Source organism: Macaca thibetana, chromosome 5 (assembly GCF_024542745.1).
Source record: "Macaca thibetana thibetana isolate TM-01 chromosome 5, ASM2454274v1, whole genome shotgun sequence".
NCBI classification, from domain to species: Eukaryota; Metazoa; Chordata; class Mammalia; order Primates; family Cercopithecidae; genus Macaca; species Macaca thibetana.
The window spans coordinates 171,528,539-171,550,674 of record NC_065582.1 but is presented as its reverse complement, the minus strand read 5'-3'; the positions used below and the strand labels follow the sequence as shown (position 1 = coordinate 171,550,674).

General features: G+C 39.2%; 1 protein-coding gene and 1 long non-coding RNA gene across 3 annotated transcripts in view; one reads left to right on the top strand and one right to left on the bottom strand.

Moving 5' to 3' along the window:
* The window catches only part of C1QTNF7 (C1q and TNF related 7), a 108,283-nt gene that overhangs the window by 19,661 nt on the left and 66,486 nt on the right, over positions 1-22,136 (top strand). The window contains exon 1 of one of the 2 annotated variants that reach the window (XM_050791668.1): positions 14,880-16,059. The exons of the other annotated variant lie outside the window; for it this stretch is intronic. The gene's annotated coding sequence lies outside the window, so the exon portion shown is untranslated. Of the gene's footprint in view, positions 1-14,879; positions 16,060-22,136 lie in introns of those variants that run through there. 2 annotated transcript variants of the gene reach the window in all.
* LOC126955282 (uncharacterized) overlaps positions 1-22,136 on the bottom strand; it is a 93,413-nt gene that overhangs the window by 22,687 nt on the left and 48,590 nt on the right. The gene's annotated exons all lie outside the window — the stretch shown is intronic.

Here is a 22,136-nt window from a genome sequence, read left to right as displayed (position 1 = left end):
TATTTCCTTGAGCAGTGGTTTGTAGTTCTCCTTGAAGAGGTCCTTCACATCCCTTTAAGTTGTATTCCTAGGTATTTTATTCTCTTTGCAGCAATTGTGAAAGATCTGTTTGTCTATTATTGGTATATAGGAATGCTTGTAATTTTTGCACATTGATTTTGTATCCTGAGACTTTGCTGAAGTTGTTTATCAGCTGAAGGAGATTTTGGGCTGAGACAATGGGGTTTTATAAATATGCAATCATGTCATCTGCAAATAGAGACAATTTGACTTCCTCTCTTCCTATTTGAATACCTTTTATTTCTTTCTGTTGCCTGATTGCCCTGGCCAGAACTTCCAATACCATGTTGAATAGGAATGGTGAGAAGGCATTCTTGTCTTGCACTTGCTTTCAAAGGGAATGCTTCCAGCTTTTGCCCATTCAGTATGATATTGGCTCTGGGTTTGTCATAAATAACTCTTATTATTTTGAGATACATTCCATCAATACCTCATTTATTGAGAGTTTTTAGCATGAAGAGGTGTTGAATTTTATTGAAGGCTTTTCTGCATCTGTTGAGATAATCATGTGGTTTTGTCATTGGTTCTGTTTATGTGATGGATTACATTTATTGATTTGCATATGTTGAATCAGCCTTGTATCCCAAGGATGAAGCTGACTTGATCATGGTGGATAAGCTTTTTGATGTGCTGCTGGATTTGGTTTGACAGTATTTTATTGAGGATTTTTGCATCAATGTTCATCAGGGATATTGGCCTGAAATTTTTTGTTGTCATTGTGTCTCTGCCAGGTTTTGGTATCAGGATGATGCTGGCCTCATGAAGCAGTGGTTATTTTTAAGGCTCAATTAAAGTTTGCCTCTTGTGCCTGCCCTTCACCATACAGAATGGTTTTTATGCAACTTGAAATTATGTTCTATACTAAGGAGGTTAAAAGAAAAGAAGCCAGGCTCTGACTATTAGAGGACATACCACATTTTAATGACTCATCACAGACATGGCAATGTGTAAGTGCCTCCTAAAAGGTGCAGAGGAGACAAATAGGACCAAGGAGTGTGGAGGAGGAGTGCAAGGTAAGCTACAGCATCTAGGCTAGGTCTGACCCTAGAGCTAGGAGTGGACAGAGTAGGATGAAGGGGCTTATAACACTCACAAGCAGTCCCAGGCATGGCAGTTGATGCTCTATGGTCACTGTCTTGAAATTTCCAATAGTTGCATTTTTGCACTTGTGTTTTGCAAGTAAAGTGGGACAACTGGGCACGTACCAGGGGCTTGGACTCTCCTTTCCTCTTTCAGACAGCTCCCTTGTTCCTGCCCGGCAACCACTGCCACCTTCTATTCCCAATGGGCAGCTAGCTAGGCACAGGCATGAGGAAGGTCAGGTGTGCACATTCCGTAAGCCAAATCGCAGGGCAGGGTCCAATGCCTATGAGCGTCTGCTCTCACCAACCAGTATCCTTGTGCCCATGGGAGTTACATGAAATAGCAAATAGAAAACACTATGACAAGTCACAAAAGAGACCACAGGAAAAGCGAAAGGCATCTGGCTTTTCAAACAAGGTATCTCACATTTTCATTTTGTTCTGGTCCCATAAATTATGTTGCTGGCCCTCAGGGTAAAATGAGGTGGAAAGAATCTCTGGGAACCCAATGGGTACAAATAAAAGAGAAGTTGATTCACGCTACTTGAATTTTGAGTGCCACAAATCTACCTTATGTAGAACTCTCTAGGGCATTGTAGGACACTTAGCATCCCAGACCCCTTTCCCCCTAAATAAAAGTGTCAATCCCAAATACTTCCAAGGGATTGTGATGCCACATCCCCACAATTGAATTAAAACCCATGGAGGTTTTCTCCCAAAAACCAGGGTGCTCAAAGGAAATGTTAATATAAGAAATGGACGATGAGATCTTTAAATTTCAGCATTGAAGGGACCTTAGAAGCTGTCGATCAAAATCCCTGGAGTTTTCAACTCCTTGAGAACCCTCGATGACCAGTCTACCCGCAGATTGTCAAGAGTGAGTCTGATTTCCAGTTCCAGGAATACAGCTCGAGCAGGCTCCTTTCCCTTCTGAAGCATGGCGCTTTGCCCAGAGACACATCTTCACAGTGTGTGATGAACACAAGCAAGCCCCAGTACATACTCCCAGCCTTCCTAGACATGGTAAGGAAAAGAGGAGACTTTCTAGACAGAAAGGAGGGGCATGGTTACAGCCCCTTACCCTGTCCAGGCAGAGTTAGACCTGAGTGGTGGCATCATCCCTGCTGTCTATGGCTAGAGATTCTTGGATTTGGCTTCATCCATCAAGGGTCTGGCAGGTGTAACAGCAATGTTCTATCCACATAAAAGGCCTTCAAAGGCTACCACTTGGACAGCCATGGCTTTGGGATTGGGTTGGGAGACCAGGTGTTTAAGAATTAGGTTCTATGGGTAGAACTAACCCATCAATCTTTTAAAAATACATACAGCTAATTCTCACTATTCACAGTTGTTATGTTCTATAAAGTCATTGTGAATTTGAACCATTGCTCCCAGGGAAATAAAGAGTTAGGTTCATGAGAGCCCCTGGTCATATTTTTGGCAACTGATCATTACATAACCTTGTTTTACATATGCTTACATTTAAGAACATCTTATTTTACATATATATTGCTGATTCATTAACATTGAATTCATGGTCAACACTGCTATAACTCATGCCTGAACGAAGCTTATCTAACACATGTATTTTCTTCATAAGGCACATCATAATTTTCTTGCACTTAGAAACACTAGTCAGCATTTCTATGCTTGGAGGACATTTTAAATAGCAAAATTACAAACAAAAAGTACAAAAATGCAAGAAACAGCACTAAATATGCTGCCAAAAAGGACACTTGTTTACAGACGGAGAGCTGAAAGGAGAAAGCAGAACATTGTCATCTTTGACCTGAGAGTTGTGCTTATCCATCCACAAAGGACCAAGAAAGCACCATGAGTTTTGACTGGGGGCTTGCAAATAAATTTTAGCAAGTAGATGAATTTGCAATTATAGAATCTTCAAACAATGAGGACTTTTTCTAAAAGTCATTCACACATTTACCTACCAGAAATAGCATCTGTACTTAAACTTGGCTTAGCTGGTCTCCAGTCAAGTCATGTTAGGTAGGTTTATATCTAAGACCTCTAAGTGGCTAAGAAGACACCATAGTAATCTCTGTATGATTGATGGAATTTAAGGATTTTCTCTTCCTTATCTATTGTTTTTTATGATAAGCTACTATATTTGTAATAAGGAAAAGCAATTCTATTTAGTATTTAAAAGTATTAAAATTAAAACAACTTTTTGGTAATTTCAAGATAAAGTCCACGCCCCTGCTTGGGACACCAGACTTCACAACGTTTACGTCTTGGGTTTCATCTTCTAATATTCTTCAGAAGTACTTTTCACTTCGACCATCATGAACCACCTAAAACTTCCCAAATGTATACCCCTGTTTTCCACCTTCTGCTTGGAACATCCTATAGGTTAAGAAACTGGCTTGGGGAGATTATTCAAAATTACACAACTAATGGAATGATAAAAAAACAAACAAACAAAAACAAACAAAAAACACAGTTGCTCTGAAGCCCATACTATCTCCCCAGACTCAGAATGAAAAACTGAAACTGTCAAGGTGATATTTTTCTAATTATCTTTGTGCCATAATCTCAGCATAGCCACATTAATTGCTTATACTGCTTTCAACGTTATCTGGGAGAAGAAAAACTCTAAAATATACTCTCTGCCATTACCATATATACAGAAGGTCAAAATGATGCCAGAAAGGTGTTTTTGCCTTTTGAGAGGAATGATCCAGTGTATTCAGAGCAATATTTCAGCCAGACATTCAAGCCCAGTTTGCAAACACATGCCCTGTGTAGTCAGATTTCATTAATATGGTCTACTCTGGTTTCTTTGTTTTTTTCATTCTAAGAATTTAATATTGAATTTCAAAACCCAAATGGCATAAATAAATTCCAGATGTCTTCCCAAATCCCTAAATCTCATATTAGACTAAGGAGAGGCATTGCTATATATGAGTAGATGGTTACATTTAATTCCCTGAAAAACCAAAAGGATCTTTGGGAGACTCTTCAGCCTTCTTCCACCAAGAAAACACACTAACTCTCCTGAGTTTCTTAAGAAGCTGAGTTCTCAAGATCCATAGTCCAGCTGTCTGACATATGTTGTGCTGCATTCCTCCCCTCAAGGGGCAAAAGAGCATCGTGGTGAACTGCAGGGCACAGAAGCCAGGCTGACTGGGTTCCAATCCAACTGGTGGCTTTGGACAAGTCAATTAAGCTCACTATTCCTCAGCTTTCTGTAAAATGGGGGTAAACATAGTACCTACACCTCAAAAGGCTGTTGCAAAAATTAATGAGTTAATAATTTAAAGTGTTTAGCACAGTGCCAGCTGCACAGTAAAATGTCTACACTCTTATTTCCTAAGAGGTGATGTATAAAGAGCTGACCTGGGAGGTCCTCAATGGCTGAGAAATTCCCTTCCCTCTTTCCCTCTATATAGACAAGTCTAAGTCTTCAACCTTTGATTAGTAAGATTCATCCTTCTGTGGGGGACTAATCCACTAACTTCAGATCTCAGACCCCTCCCCTAAATCTGGCCCATCCCCTACTTTTCCTACCTAAGTCAGCATTCTTGATCCTTGTGCGTTAGTCATAGGCAACTTGATCGGCAGCATAACTCCACTTTCAAAATATAAAAGTTCTGTCTTCAGAGCATTTGTGAACATAGCTTCAAGTCTGCAATTAATTAAAGAAGATCATATATGTAAAACACCAAAGGACTTACAATAAGTGATAAAAAAAAAAATTATAGTTTTCTTCCTTCTTTCTCTTCCCCCATTAATGGCTGGCACCTCTGTTTGTAAGAAACATGTGATTATGACATGAAAGATTCATTGCTAACCTTTGACAGAGCATTTACAGCCCATATATCCTTTAGCATCTCAGTTTCATGCCTCTAGACCACACGTCAGTGCCAGATGGTAACTGGGCAAGCTTGGCTATTTCACGCTTGACTATCTTTTCACTTTTCAGTAGTAACAAAAACTTGCCTAATAACTTATTGTTTACAAAGTGCTTTCACATACATTCCCTTCAGTACACTCTATATCAATACTATAAGTAAGTATCATCATCATTATCATTATGATTTTGCAGCATGGAAAACACAAACCTGGAAAGGTAAAAAGACTGGCCCAAATTCACTCTGCAGATAAAAGGTTCAGTGAGGATTTGAACCTGGGTTACCTGCCTTGAAATTTTGTAGTTTTTTTCTCCCAAATTTCATTGCTAACATGATAGGATTAAATAATGAAAACCTTAAAATATACCTCATTAATTATTTGGTTACATATCTTCCCTTGATGGTTTTTTTTTTTATTTTAAGCTTTGATTTTTCTGCTTTGTCTGTTGTTACCATGGTTGGGAAGATCAAGCTGAGCTTAGTCTTTCAGCCAAGTGGAGCTGTTTTTGTAGGTTACAGTGATGTGTGTTGGATGGTTGGTCTTTTTTTTTTTTTTAAAGACACGTTTAATTGTTCTTTTTGTTCAAGTAGAACAAAAATTTCATGGTCATAAGAGACCTAGGTTCATTCTACCTTTCTGTTCCTCCATCCTGGTATGTATGGTATGCAGTTCTCCCTATTGTAATCACAAGACATCTACTCTACCTCAATGCCATGCCTGCATTCTGGATCAATGGCAAACTACACAGAACAAAATCTGAACATGTGAGACCACCTGAGCCTTTCTCTTCTGGGAAGCTTTCCCAGCAACCTCTTCCATCAACCTCTGCTTACTTATTATTGTCCCAACTCAGTGGGTCACAGCCTTCACTAGCCACAAAGACTCCTGGGAAGGTGGGCATTTACCTGGCCACATTGTCTCCCCAGACAAATGAGGCTTCTGTTAACAAGAAATAATGGCAAAATGAACACTGGAAAGCAACTAACAGAATCTTCTAAGAAAATTACCATTTTTTGAGAGCCTGAAATGTGTTAGGCACAAACTAAGACAATACGAAGGAAGAAATGTCACTATCTTTGCATTAGACATATAGAAAGTGATATTCAGGAAGATGTAAAACGTGAAGTGAGATGCCCTTGTCTCTGAACATTGCTATATGGGTTTTTATCATGTGATGATACCCAGTTCAGAGCAGACACTCAAAAAATGGCTTCAAATGTTTCCTTCCCTTTCTCTCCTCTCTCGAAATTAGAAATGCAATGTCAGCTTCCACTTGGAATGCCTTTATATTTGCATTGTCTAATTAATCTTGTTATCATCCCACTATGGCTACCATTCTGGCCAGTGTTATCTGTATTCTCTAACCCATCACACCCCTGACTTGTCAGATCCTGTCAACCCTTTTCTGTGTCATGTTCTGTCTTTTTGGTTGACTCTCTAGAGCTGTAATGACATTGTTTTCACTTTTAACATCATCAGCTAAGACACAGTCTTTGGCTTGGTGATTTATCAGCCTCTTCATTGTACTTGGCAATTAGGAGGAGTTCAATGATGTCTGTTGAATGAATGAATCTCAGTTTCATCATTTACCAGCTGTGTGATCTTGGGCACGTTTCATAGCTTTAATGAGTGAGGAAAAAAAATAAATGTTTGTTGTTATAAGCAACTGAGACCTGGGAGGTGTTTATTATGCAGCAGCATTAATAGCAGCATTAGCTGATGACTACAGCCTGCCACCATGTAGATGGGGGAAGGAAATTTATGAAAGAGATGCTCAGCAGATAATGCCAAAAACATTTGCCATAGAATATTATCCATGCTCTAATAAGACACATTGTTTCTCTAGCATTAGTTAAAATGAACAGACAATCCTGGATTGTAATAACTTCACATATAATAAATACTAAAGAAATTACACATAAATTTTCCATATTGTATACATGCTCTGCGATTTTTAAAATAGGTATGGAACACGACCATGGAGAAAAAAATATATTTCCTGGGCAAGCATCATCCCGTTGCATCAGCGGTCAAGTACATGGGATGATCATGACAATTCAAAATATCCAGAATACTTCTCTCACTGTCACAGCTGCATTACAAATATGTTGGGTTTGAGGTATGGGAATGGTCTCTCTGAACAGTGAGTAGAATGGGTAAATAATATCTTTTTTGTGAGGCAAGAATAGCACCTTTTGATTGTCAGTGAAAACCAAAGCTGGAGTACTTTTGAAAAGCTGACGTATCATCACCTGGAGCTTCATCCCAAGTGGAATGAAAATACACACCAGAGTTGAACGGAGTTTTTCCTCTTGCTTTGCACACTCAAGTGTCTGACTTCTTTTCATGAAACATCCAGTGAAATGGGGATTTTACAAGCAAACGAGCAGATGTTTGGCACCATATATAAGTTCATACATAAAGGTATGAATTAAAATCTAGTATATTTCAAGGCCTTTGTCAAATAGCAAGGGAAAGCTCTTAAGAGATCTCTTTTTTCAGGCAGCATAAACTACTGGAAATATACTTGTGTACCTTAGAATCATGAAGACCTGGGTTTGATTCCAGGTCTGCTGTTTAACAAATGTGCAGCCTTGAGCATATTATCTCTCACCACTAAGTGTTTTCCTCATCTGTGCAAAGGAGATAATAATATTTAAAATGCTTCAAATGGCATTTCCACATTTGCAGTCAAAAGAAGTTGAATATCAGTGATTTCATGTGGTTCAACTTAGACCCGTCTCTCGGGACTGACTCCAGAATAACAGAGCTCATGTATGTCTATTAGTCACAACTCTTTTGGTTGCAGATGAGAAGCACCCATCTCAAACCAGCTTAAGAAAAGAGGGAATGCATGAGCTCATGAAACTGGGCAATCTAGGAATAGTGTTAGCTTCATGTATGGTGGGATCCAGGGGCTCAAAAGATGCTTCAAGTATTTTTTTCTCTCTTTCTCCCCCTGACTTCCTTCTGTATCTGTTGACTGTCATACATGGTGGAGAAGATGATCAACGACAGGCTTCACTAAGAGCAAAAGGGATTCCTCCCTCCCAAGGGCTTTCTTCCTTGTGTTCCATACTCATCCCTCAACTAACCACTGTTGCCAGAAGTGCAAGAGATGGCCTGTTTTGCTTAGTCTACCCTGGCTGACCCACTCACCCCAGGGAAGGCAGCAGGAGTGAAGGACACTATGCATGACAGCCCAACTAGAACCGCAAAAAATAGGAAAAGCATTACCCAAAGATTACTGGGGTGCTGAGCAAGCAGAATAAAAAGATGTCCACTACAGTGTACACAACATAACACAGATCCCAGCACATGGAAGATGGGTTAACAGCTGGAGAGTTTCCTGTGCAATCCTCAAAGGATGCAAGAGACACAATTTACTGTCTTACTCAAAGATAAGATGAACAGCTTTTCCTGATTTGCCTGGGACTTCTCTGGTTTTAGCACTGAAAATCCCACGCTGTGGAGAACTCCTCGGTTTTAGACTGAACTATCCCAGTTTTAAAACTGAAAGCCTCACATCTTAGGAACCCCTTCAGTCCCAGGAAAATTAGGATAGCTGGTCACCGTATCCAAAAATGGCACTTGTGACTGTAAACCTTAGCTACAGTTGAGGGCATGTTAAGTCAGTTTACTGTTGCTGCATCATGGCATAGTATGGCACATGAAAAACCGCAGATAGTCCCCTGGAAAAAAATGCACAGCCCGAGTCTGTGTTACTTGCAGTTACAGCATCTAAGCCTTTGCTTTGCCTCCCTCCTCTGCCTTTTCTTTTTCTTTCACTGTGTCTTTCTCCCTTTTTCTTTTTCCTCACTTTTTCCCCTTCCTCTCCTTCCTTCTTTTTTCCTTCCTTCCAATCTTTCTCTCTTCTCTTATTTTCTTCTCTTTTTTAAATGTTCTTTTGTGGCTACATATTTACCTTTCAAATAACATGTGACTTAGATGTTGTTTGCAATCTCCAAAGGAGCTGCTATATGTTCCTGGACTAAAACAAGCCAGCCTCAGTAAATGTCCTTATCCTCCATGATCTACCAACTAAGTGAGAGCTTCATTGTTGATTAAGACAGGAAGTACATGTGTGATTCCTGTGGACTGGTTGAGACAGCATGGTCATGCTGATGCATATGAGGAATGGAAAAATTGGGGGGAAAAGATAGTGATGATTGTGAAACTAAGAGATTGGAAATTCGAAGGGCTTGATACTAGGTTCTTTTAAGGGACATTTTGGTTCAACTATTTACATAGGGGATGCATCTATTTATCCATAATGAAAATTGCTGAGATTTGGAACCTCCTTCTTCTTTTGAATCAATTAATGAATGAAACTGCGCAATCTAGGAATAGTGTTAGCTTCATGTATGGTGGAATCCAGGGGCTCAAAAGATGCTTCAAGTAATATAAATCAGGAAGTGCTTCTTGGTCTCAAACTACACTTTGAAGTTAGGCGTGCATTTGAATGTTTCCAATCCAAATATTAAAATTAGAAAGAAGGCAATTTCCAGTAGTCTTCAAAGGAGAACTCTTATTCGGGAAAATAGAGTCTTCTAAATTATACTTTTGAGAGTGATATGAATTTTGTTGCTTTTATTGGTGCTAAAGTTCTAAAGAATTAACTCCACTTAGGAAGCAAATCCAAATACTCTCTCCTGACAAGGTTTCCACCAAGTGGCGGTCATATACTTGGGACTTCCACTACATTTTCAGCATTCATATGTCACTTATACAATTTTCATGATTACCTAGTATTACCAGCACCATTTATTTATCTGGCATTTTTCTACAAGTTGACTTTTTAAATTAGACACACTGAGTTGATGCAGCCAATGCGGCTCACTAGGATGTATGTGTATCAATGTCAGAGGGACCAGGCTGATTTCCAGATCTTGTTTTTGAAATCCTGTGGGAAAGAAAATTATTGTCACCTACAAAAAAAGCAGAGAAAGGACTTGGAGCCTCACCATCTGGCCCTTACCTTGGTTCTACCTTTTGGTAGCCTTGAGATTTGGTTTAACTGACTTTAATTTTCTACCCACACAGTGGTAAAGATTAATTAAGATAATGCCCAGAAGAATCAATGAACTTTGCTAGCAGCTAACAAATGTTAGCCAGGAAACTTGTTAGTCTCACTGGTTGCAAGTGGCAAAGACTTGCATAGTTCTTTAGGGCAGATGGTTCATTTATTCTGGGAAAGCCAACCAAATGGTGAATGTAAAGAGAAGATCATTTTCTGAAATATGTGGTTTCAAGTTGTTACACTGCCTTGGAGAAAATGATGTAAAAAAAAAAAAAAAAAAAATTAAGTTACAGCCAGGGACCATCTCTGCAGGCTAGGATATTTTGAGAGGAAATATGTCTTAATTAGGAAGGGACAAAGAACATGTCATAGTGTTCACTTCCCTCGGCTTCTTCAGACCAGATTTTGATCTCTTGCGGTTAGTGAGTCAGAGGTAAGGATGAGAAGGGAAAGGAAAAAAAAATATTTTAGCAAAATTTTGAGAGTCTCTGTACACAAGTTGTGCTGATTAAAGCTCAAGTGAGAAAACAGCCCAGAATTAGGGAGAGGCGAGTCTCTCCTTCCTCTGCAGGGAAACCAGCATCATTTTAGATTTTAGGGGGTTTTTAAACATTCTATTTTCTGATTATTTTGATATATAGGAAGGCTACTTTCATGCATGTATTTTTGTATCTGTAAATTCTGTTAAACATATATTATTTCTAATGGCCCTTGTTAAATTTGCTGCATTGTTTAGGTGTATAGTTTTATTATCTTCAACAATGATAACTTAGCCTCCTCCTATCCATTAACTATACCTTTTATTGTTTGTTTCCTGCCTTATCATATATAAATTATTTTACCATTATTTAAGAATGATTTTACAAGTTTTCCATTTTTAATCTACTACAGTAAGAATGACTTTGAAAACTGAGCAATTAACAGCCCAACGAATAGCTAAAAATCTTTCGTGGTAACTTACATATAATATAATGATACACTGGGAATGCCTTTGTAATCCTGTGATGAAAACAATGGGAAAGAAGGCCTGTGAAGTTATATCAGTGAGTGATATTTTAATTGAACACATGAATGAACATAATGGAAGGTAAGCACCAAAATTTGACTGCAAGGCTTCAAATGTGAGATAACACCAATAAATTATTAACCACCTCACTCAGCATTCAGTTAAGAAAATAGCATCAGGTAGAGATTTAAGGCAAGAAATTAAAGTCTTAAAGAGCCATTGAAAGAACTGTAAATAATCTATATATGAGATCAAATTGTATTCAACTATACTGAACTATGCAACACACAAGTGAATCTACATAAAAACTGGTAAAAACTGAAGAAGATCTGTAGTCTGCCTAATCCTATTGTACTCATGTCAATTTTTTTATTCTATGATTATTATAGCAATATAAGATGTCACCATTTGAAGAAGCTAGGGTATTTTTGTAAATTGTTTTGCAACTTCTTATGAGTCTATAAGTATTTCTAAATAAAAAATAATTGTTTAAAAGGGGTTCATGAGACCAACAATTGCAGGAAAAAAGCATTCTGTCTGGCTGTAAACCAAGAAGAACAAGCTTGCTGGGAAGCCATAGGAAAGTGTGAGATTCTAGGATCTCACCCAGAAGTTGCTGCAAACCATACATTAGCTGGCTGTTTCCACTCTGTAACTGACATCGAAGAATAATGTCCTCTAATTATTTTCTATCTTTCACAACCCTGTGTGTGCCCTCCTTGGCTGACTGTAATTAGGAACTGTGCCTACAAGTGATTCTGGGAAATGTAGTTCCAGGCTTCCAGTCCCTGTTGCCTCAGAGAGAGAGTAGAAAGGGCCAGGGATAGTGCTGAGTTGAAAACATACATCCCCCAACTCACTCATATTCAACAGATACTATAAACTTACATTCTAGCCTTTGAAAGGAGATTAGAAGAAGGAAATTAATCAAAACTTCTGGTTTATAAATAAAAGAAATTTATAAATAATTCCATTTCCCAGCATGGTTTCTTAGCCTAATATTCTAGTTATCTTCATCCAAAGAATTTGTAATAAAAATATTTTCATAGGATTTTTTTCCAGTTTTTAAAGCAATTCCATATGTACTCTCTCACTGGCCCTCCAAACAATTTTGAGAAATAGATATTAATGGAAACACTTAAGATTTATCTGATACTTTCATTTCTACTATCACATTTCCTTGTAACTCACCAACAAAACTAGGCTTCTTGAGGTTCCCTAAACACAACATGCTGTCATTCCATTTCTTTGCACATGTGGTTCCTTCAACTGAAAATGTCTTTCTCTGGTAGGAATTCCTCCTTGTTCCTACACATCTTCACACCCTGTCCCATCAGCTCTTTCTAGGAAGAGACTGAGGCTGATGATGGGGTATGAACAGGCAGCCCCATCCTGCAGAGGGTTAGGCTCTGCTGCCCTTGCAGGGACCCAGGCATTGACCAGCAGGCAGCAGATGTGACCCAGGATTTGCTCCTCAAGCTGCCTCTCTTCACAATAACCACCTCATTCTTGATTAGCCAAACCTAGCAAAACAGACAGGGGAAGAAAGCATTTGGTGGTACACAGAGGGCTTAATAAAGGGGCCTCATTAGACTGTTCTCAGACATACGCTTGCTAGTCATACTGCTGCAGGTGAATTTTGAAGGGCCTTTCTTCTACTATTTACTTTTCCCGGTTTGCCCCTGTCTAATCCTCCCTTGCTCCTCTGTAGCATCTCATGTTAGTGTTCTAATGGCTGGACAGCTCTTAGTAAGCAAAGCATCCCTGGCATCAGGGAGCTTACAGACCAGTGAGGGGGACAACCATTATGCGAATTACCTTAGAAATATAGACCTATTGCTATAACCATTACAATAATAAAACAACATTTATGAAATTTTATGAAAGGAGAAAAAATTATAAAGGGAAGTGTAGGACAGTATAAGAGAATATAGTGGGAAGAGTAAGGGTCGGGAGGGTCAGATCAAAGAAAACATCCCGGGGAAGAAGCATGTGCGTTCCGTTTGAACTAATGAAGGGACTTATTAACGTGAAGGAGGCTGGGAGAGATGCAAGGAGAGAACATTCCAGGCAAACTCTACAGCTGTCAGTCTAAGCTCAGTGGGCACATGAGGGAATCCCCATGGCTTCCTTCTCATGGTGCTCTGGGTAACAATGTCTTGCCTCCAGGCAACTAAATAGGAGAGAGTGGGAAGGGAAAATAAAGGGTCACGGCTCAGAATCTAGGAGAAAAGAAGAGGTGGAGGCAGAATGTGTCATGAGGGGAGCAGGGTTCTGGTCGTCATGGTTTACATTTGGTCACTGCCGCTTACTAGCTTTGTGACCGTAGAAAAGTCACAGCCAACCTATCAATGTTGTTTTGACAATTCAGTGAGGAGAAAAAAAGACTCAATAGGTATTCGTTCCCTTCTTTTACTTCCTGCAGGCTTGCTATGGACTGAATTGTGTCACCCCAAAATTCATGTGTTGAAGCTTTAACCCCTAGTACGACTTTTTCAGGAGACAGAGGCGTTCATAGCTAATTCAAGTTAAAAGAGGTCATAGGATGGGTCCATAATCCAATAGGACTATGGTCTCTTAAGAAAAGGAAGAGAAAGATCTCCCTCTGCCCAACATATGAGGATACAGAAGGGAGGCAGCCATCTGCAAGTCAAGAAGAGAAGCCTCACCAGAATCCAACCACGCTGGCACCCAGATCTCAGACTTCCAGACTCCAGAACTATGAGAAAATACATTTCTGTTGTTTATGCCACCCAGTCTATGGTATTTTGTTATAGCAGACCAAGCAAGACTCTACTAGAAAATTCTTCTTACAGATGATAGAGTGCAAATCTTAACTGAAATAACATTTAAATAATAAATTTATAAAAGGGTAAAAGAAGTGAATGGAACCATAAAATATGAGTTGGACTTATGACTTGATCATTTTCAAGGGGGCACTGATCTTGATTCATTTGATCTTTGTTCATGGCTACTTCAAAATTAAAGACATTCCCACTTGTGTCAAGACAACGTGGATGCCTTTCTGTGTGACCGAACAAAATGTTTTCTCTTTGTTCTTCATTCTTACCATTACACAAAAAATGGAAGGACAATTTGAGCGCTAAGAAAGAAAACCAATAGCAGCAAGCATGGGAGACAAGTACCAAGAGGTGGGTAACAAGGGAAGAAAGACGAAATACACTCCTAAAAGGAAAAGGGGGAAAAAGGTCAAGGCAGAACCCGGGAGCCCTGGCACCTAGTGGTGTCAGCCAATTACACAGATGAAATGGGCAATGGTAGTTGCACATCCCACTGGAAAATACCACTGTCTCAGCCCATTAGTACTGCTACAACAGAATACCACAGATGAGTAATTCATAAACAACAGAAATTTATTTCTGACAGTTCTGGAGGCTGGGATATCCAAGATCAAGGTGCCAACAGGTTTAGGGCCTGGTGAGGTCTCTGTCTCCACTTCCAAGAGGGCACCTTGTTGCTACATCCTCCAGAGGGACAAATGCTATGTCCACACATGACAGAAGGGTAGAGGGCAAAAAGGGCTTAGCTAGTTCCTTCCAGCCTTTGTACAAAGTCATGAATCCCATTCATGAGAGCCCTGCCATTGTGACCTAATAACCTCCTAAAGGCTCCACCTCCTAATATTATCACATTGGATCTTAGGTTCCAATGTATGAATTTGTGGGGAGACACATACATTCAAACCATAGCAACTACATTTTAGTTTCAAAGCCTGAAACATTGCAAAGCACTATCTTGATAAACACCTCATTTGATTCTAACCACAACAAAATGAGGTAAGTGCAATGGGACAGGGATCACATACCCAGTGAGTCAACTGTGTTTTGGAATGTTTAAATGACTCCACAGGGCTCCCTTGGCTGTTAAGTGTTCCAGGCAGTGGTCAAGCTTTGATTTTCTATTTCTAGATCTAGTGTTCTTTCTGAGGCAAATGTTAACATATGCTGTATACCCTTTCATCTAATTTTTACCTGGATTTCCAACGTAAAATTTTCTCCATGTTCTATCTCATTTCCTGGCCACTATACTCCTCCTTCTCCATCCAAAAGTCACTCAATGGTTTATTTCAGTAAGAAAATAATATTGAATGGAAATGAGAATGGAAAGGAGAAGAGAAGCATGTAAATGGGGCTGGGTCGACAAAATTTCATCTTAGGATACAATTGCTTTCATCCTGGACAAAATGCTTTCAGAGAGATTACCACTTTGTATGACCAAGCAAGGGTTACTATTACGATTTTATTCTGCAGCTGTGAAAACCAAGACTCAGAAACATCAAGGGCCATGTCCAGTGATAGGTATTTTAAGATTGAGAGTCAGATCTCCAGTCCTTGCATCTGCCTCCACCTCCCTACAGTGGACACAGCACTGGCTTGACAGTCGGCTCTTAGGTTCCTGTCCTTCTGCTAATTAGCTGTGTGATCCTGGTCAAGTCTTGTAAGCCCTGGGCATCATTTCTTTTGACTGTCAACCGAAAGGGCTGGGCTGCTTGGTCTCTAAGAACATCCTGTAAAGCAGCTGATAAGAAAGAAATTGCAACAGCTGGTCTTTGAAGACCAGTCAGAGGTGCCCTGATTTCTCCCAGCACAAAAATGATAAGGTGTTCAGCTAATGTTATACTTTTAGAAAAAATATTGTCCAGACTCTCTGTGCTATTTCCCAAATATGATTTGGGGAACGAGCCAACAGATAAAGAAGGATATTTATTTTTGTTTGTAATGTCGACGTCTTCTTTTGGGTTCGATCGAACAATCAGGAGATCTGTGTAGGCCACAGCGTCATTGCACGCCGGGGTCCTTGCCTGCTCCCTCTCTCTGCCACCACTCAAAGCCTGGGAGAATGCTTTTGAAAGCGAATCAGGAAATTACTTATCAATCTGAAGCCCTAAAGAGTTATGAATAATCCTTGCTGCCAAAGGAAAGGGGATTTCGAGCAAAAGCTCCACATCTGCGCACACTAGAGTTCAAAGACTCCAGCTGTTGGAAGGTCTTGCGAGCAATGTAAGTAAACAGCCCTCTCTCCATTGAAGTAAACGTCTTCAGGCTTTTTTTCCTTAGAAAGGCATCCTTTGGCTCATGTTGGTGTTTCTCTCTCTCTCTCTCCCTCTCTGGTTTTTGGTTTTTTGTGGTTTTTTTGTTCGTTTTTTTTTATTGATGTTCAGGGGTGTTTACCGACTGGGGCTTAGTCAATAACACGACTCCTCTGGGGGTTCCTTTTGCTGAACAAGAGAGGGAAAGCGAAAGTCGTCAGAATCGGCTTTGCTTGGGAAGGGTTAGTTTTGAAAAGCCCTTCCTTGCCAATTACGCTCCTTCATAGTTATAGATCCGTACTCAAGAGGAGTGTGAGGCCGACACTGACACTCGCGGGGGCAAGCAGAAGTGGCTCTGTAACCCTACTCTGAAAAACAGAATTGTCATCGTGTCTGTTCCTACATAATTCACATTGAAAGTGCTTTCTTCATTTTGATACACTGTAAGATTTTAGTAGAGGAAAAAGAAAGCATTAAAGCGAATATTGTTCTGTGGAGATTTCCTTACAGTGGCATAAATCTTGTGTTCAATTTAGCTTTCGTTAAGGGTGTTGATTTATTTACTGTCTATTTTATTTTGAAACAAATGTGCTCACCACTCCACTTGGCCATGGGGGGATAATGCAATCATTGCAATATGGAAGCAGAAATATCTAAATTGTGTTGGTAAAACTATGAGTTTGCATTACCAGTAATTCTATAAATGAAATGCATAATTTCATAAATGATGCATTGTACTGGGGTACATTTCTTTTATAAGTATTTCAAATCAAATTGTGGGTAATGACTGGGAAGTAGTTAAAAGAAATACAACAAACTTGAATGGAATCGTTTTGTTTGGATCAGCCTTTGTTCCCAGGAACTTGAATGTCCATTTTGCAGATCCCTCATCATGAATTCTATGGCTACACAGAACATATGTCCCGAGTCCTCACACTCTATCTTATCATCAGACTATGTATCTCCCAATTTGTTCTGATTCATGATTTCAGTAAGACTCCACACCCTCAGCCTGGGTTGTGTTCCCCCAACTCACTGGAAAGCTCCTCCAAAATAAAGAATAATTGCCCTTAACTCTAGTTGACATCTGACTTCCTTTCTTCTCTTTGAGTAAGTTTGGTGTACACTTCCACATCCTGTACTGTTAAGACGGGTTTCATTCCCAATATGTCAGTCATTGTCAGCACACACATAAGCTACTTCCAAGAGTAGAAAAGCTCTAGGTTACTGTACATTTACAACAGCAATTTTCTATGTAGCCCTTTCTCAAGCAACTCATCTATACTTTAATTTAAGGTGATCTGTAACCTTTCACCTTTACCTAATAAACAGATAGTATGTGCCTAACATGCTGAAAGCAATAAAAACCAAATGTGACACAATGTTCCCCTTCTTGTATAAACGTGTCTGTAGTTTTTATGCAGCCCAAGTGCACTTTTGTGTTCACGGGCAATAGCTACATAGGGTTGAACACTGACTGTCTGAGCTGTGCCGTGGACTGCGTAACGAAATAGGAGGATGAAGTTTGTAATGTGAAGTAAGTTATTCAAATCTGGGGAAATATTGACTGAGCATTTGTCATGTGCTGGGCCCTTCCTCATCATGTCTTGTGTGCTCGTGGGAGCAGCAGGCTCACTGGTAAGGCGTAGAGACTCTGAACCAGAGTTCCTGAAGACACAAACCAGATTCACGTCTATGTGAATCTGGGTTGGGTTATTTAACTCCTCTGTGCCTCAGTTCCCTTACAATAAAATAGAGCTCTTAACAGCAGGGTTCATGTAAAGTTTGAGAGTTGATATAGACAAAGTATTGTTTTTGTCTTTTTCATATATGAGAAAACCAAGGCTAATGAAGTTTACTTGCCTACAATTACACAGGTAATGATAGCTGGCAGGGCTGGGATTTGGAAGTAAATGACCTGTTTTAATCATAATAGAGAAAGTCCACATTTTAAACCACAACCTCCTGCCCTTTTGTTGTTGGATTCTTTCTTCTGCATTCCTTTATCCAGTTCTTACAATAGCATTCTAAATAAACATTATTGACTATGATGATTTCAGACAAGTAAACTGAAGCTCAAAGACAGGAAGTGACTCATCCAAAGTCACATACCTAGAAATTAGCATCACTGATGTCTGAACACAGGTTTTCAAATTCCAAGTTTGGTGCATTTTTTTTTTCTCTTGCCAATCTGTGAATGAATGGGTCAGGCCCACAACTGCCCTTTGGGAAAGAGTGAAATAAATAACAATGCTAATGGTCACCATCAATTAAGCTCTCACTCTGTGCTTGGCACAGAATCTCTTTAATTAAAGTAGGTCCCTGTGCCCCTTTGTTAATAAATTCTCTAGATGATTCTGGTATGCACTAAAGTTTGACAGTTCTATAATCTGGGACAAAATGGAAATTGTTATATCCAGTATGACCTAACCTGAAGAAGGTGAAAAGTCCTGATAGGGACGAGAAATTTGACATTTTCCCCAACTCAAATTTGTTGATTACCCCGGGGTCAGAATCAACACTATTTCAGGGTTATTTCCTGTCTTGTTGATACCTCCATGCTTTCTTCATCTTTTGGCCCATATCATCTGAACTTTTTATCATCTTTGATTGCATCAGGTTTCAATCATCAGCAGATGGGTGGATTTCTTTCTCTTGTAGGCTTTTCATGGCAAATTTGTGCAACTCAATGGGATTCATCATCAAATTGAAATAAAGCTATAAAAAATATAAAAAAAGAAATAAAGCTATAATATCTATGAGAAATTTACTCAGTAAACTTTATACAGAGAAGCCAGCAACAAAGAGTATTTACTGTGTTGAATATAATACATTCAATATAATATATTCAATGTTGAATATAGTATATTCAAGTTGGTTTCTCTGAAAACTATAGTGCCCAGATAGATATGAGCCAACAAGGGATGCCAAACACAAACTTGGTGTACTAGGAACTTTAGATGCCCGGGAAGAGGTCATGGAGGGAGTAGTGGAGCAGGAACCATTGAACACTGGAAATAATTTCTTGTGATGTCAGGACTTGAAGCAAAATATCCCTGGCTTTCAATTCTGGCTTATCCACTTTCTATCTGACTTTCTAACTGCAAGGCTCCAAGCACATCACTTACCTCTTAGTTTATGTAACACACACAAACAACTTAGCACAGCAACTAGCATAATAGATGCCTAAGAAACAAGAGTTCCTTTCCTCTTTAGCTCTGGTCCATTCAATCCACAAATTTGCACTGAGGACTTACATGTCCTAAACATTATTTTAGATATAATAGTGAACAAAAGCCAAAGTCCCTGCCTTCGTGGAGCTTGCACTTTACAGGAGACAAACCACAGAATCATAAACCAGAATGTAAGTTCAGAAATTGAAAAGTGGTATGAATAAAATAAAACAGAATAACAAGACAGAGTGACTAGGTACCAGGAAGGAGCTAATTCTTTAACATGGTCAAGGACCACCTCATTAAGGTAGGGGCATTTAACTCAAAGCTGAATCATCAGAAAGACAAAATGAGACAAAGCCATGATTAAGTAAGACACTGACTAACCATGGGACACTAGACAAGTCACTGAAGCTCTTTTTAGGCCTGTTTCATCACCTATTAACTGCACAGCTGGAGTAAATCTATGGGGCTTCTCTAGACCCTGCTCTGGAAACTCTGCTTTGGAATTTTCTTTCTCTTTCTTAATATCACATGCCATAAGTAATTGTATGAAAAGAAGAAAGAAAAAAATCTCTGATCCAAACTATATTACAGTAGCCGTTTCATTCTTTCGTTCAATATTCTGGGATTTTTCAACATGTTCTTCCTCATCACAGATAAATTAATATGTCCTAAGTGAATGAAGATTAATTAACAATTTTTTTAAAAGCTCATATCATCACAATTCCTAGGGATTACATTGTTGGAGAAGACAAGAACCACCGCATGGCAGATTTTTAGGGATGAATTGTGAGGCTTCACAATTACTTCATGTGTGGCTTCAAGTCCGAAATTGTACATATGTCAGTGGAGTCAACGTGCAAGGCTGCCAGAAGTCAGTCGATCCAACACTCTATTAGCCAAGAACTAATAGAGTGTACAGCTTTTAAAAACAATCCAGGGTCTGAAATGTTCCTTTTCTTAAAATGGCGCAGCAGATCACTTGGGTCTAAGTTAGTGGCCTACTGAAATTGAAGATCATCATGCAGAGAATTTGCACCAGAGAAGTAAACTTTGTCTGTCAATTAGCCTAATAATTGTGGCCAAATCCTTGGCTGTAACAATCCAAATGATTGTCTCATTACTCCATTTTTTCTTTGTCACCATAGTGACCTCAATTATGAATCTGCAACCTAGAATGAGAATTTGATGTGTATAGCAAAATAGAATATATGGGTCAATGTTTTCAATTTTCAAGTACTGTTATTTTTTGCTTACTTTATAAAACTGCAATTCCCCAGAATGCAAAGCACATTTTTTTAAATAATTTTTTTGGAAACAAGTTCCTGAGTTAAGATTCAAGGACTGAAAAATAAGAGTAAACAGGATGGGATTAGGAAATTGGAGTTAATTAGCCTGTAGTGAAGAAAGTTGTGGAGCAATTCATGGTGTTTCTTGGGCTCCAACACAAATTTCAACCAAAGAATAGTGGTAAGTAGTTGTCCAGTCAACAGAGAAGGGGAAAAAAGAACTGCTTTCAAACACTTACTTTTATGACAAATAATATTCCCAACATTTTACATATATTAGCTCTGAACCATAACTTTAGGGATTATAGTGTAGCTATTACTTTGCTTATTTTCCAGATAAGGAAATGAAGCTTAGTGATGTTAAATAACAAGAAAGTTCATCAACTAGCAAGCAGCAAAACCACAAGTCAACCCAGGACTGCTGGACTCCACAACCTGCTAACTTTCCACTTGGTCACTCTGCTTTAGAAAAATAAGGGGCTTTTTTTTACCCACATGCAATGCAAATTCTATTTCAGCAAAGGAAGAATTTACTGCGAGTTTTTAAATGTTGACATGGTCTCCTTAGGGAAGAGGCTGTGGAATTTTCTTCTTTGGAGGTCTATCAAAACCAGATCAGTTATCATATATGTCTGGTATGACTTCAGTGTGGTCCTTCCCCAAGGTGAAAAGAGACAAAATGATTCCTCAAGTTCCTTTCTAAACTTTCCAATCAAAGGCCAAGTCTACATCCATGAAGGCAAAATGGTGGGGACATGTTGAGTTCAGCTGTCCTATTCTTTTTTCCCTAACCCAGGCCAATCACTTTGGTTGAAGTGATGTCCAAATTGTCTGGAAGGGCCACAGTTGCTTGGATCATACCATGTGGGCCATTTTCCCATATTGTCTGGAAGGGCCACAGTTGCTTGGATCATACCATGTGGGCCATTTTCCCATAACCAGGGAGTGGACCCAACTCTTTTGCCATTAATGCCCAACAAAATGAATATCTTTCCAATGAATCTGTTGTCTAATTCAAGGGCTATACTTTCAGTATTTGGGAACTACAAATTGTGACAAAAGCTGGCATGAAAATTGAACTGTGTTAGAAAATAGGAATACCTTTTAAAATTCTGGCTATTAAGTGCATCACCTAGGATTATATTTGTAAGTATCAGAAAACACAGTTCCTTTATTATGTACGGGGTTTATTTTTCTCACACAACAAGAAGCCCAGAGGTAGGTCTAGGGATGCTGTAGCTGTCCAAGGATGCCACCAGGAAACCAGTGTCCTTCTCTATTCCTGCTCACTAATGCTCACATGGGCTTTTATTTTTATGGTGGCAATATAGCTGCTGCACCTCCAGGTATTGAGTTTATATTCCGTGCAGGAAAACAAAAGCCTTTTCCTTGTCAAACTTTGCCTTTTTATTTCAGAAGGGAAGCCTTCTTCCAAGACTTTGCATGTGCATTGTATTGGTGAAACTGTGTAAGTAATAGGGTTACCCCTAGCTGCAAGGGAATCTGTAAGTCTGTGTATTCTGCTTTCCAGCCTTTCATGTAAAAAAGGTAGGGGGAGGCCAGGCACAGTGGCTCACATGTGT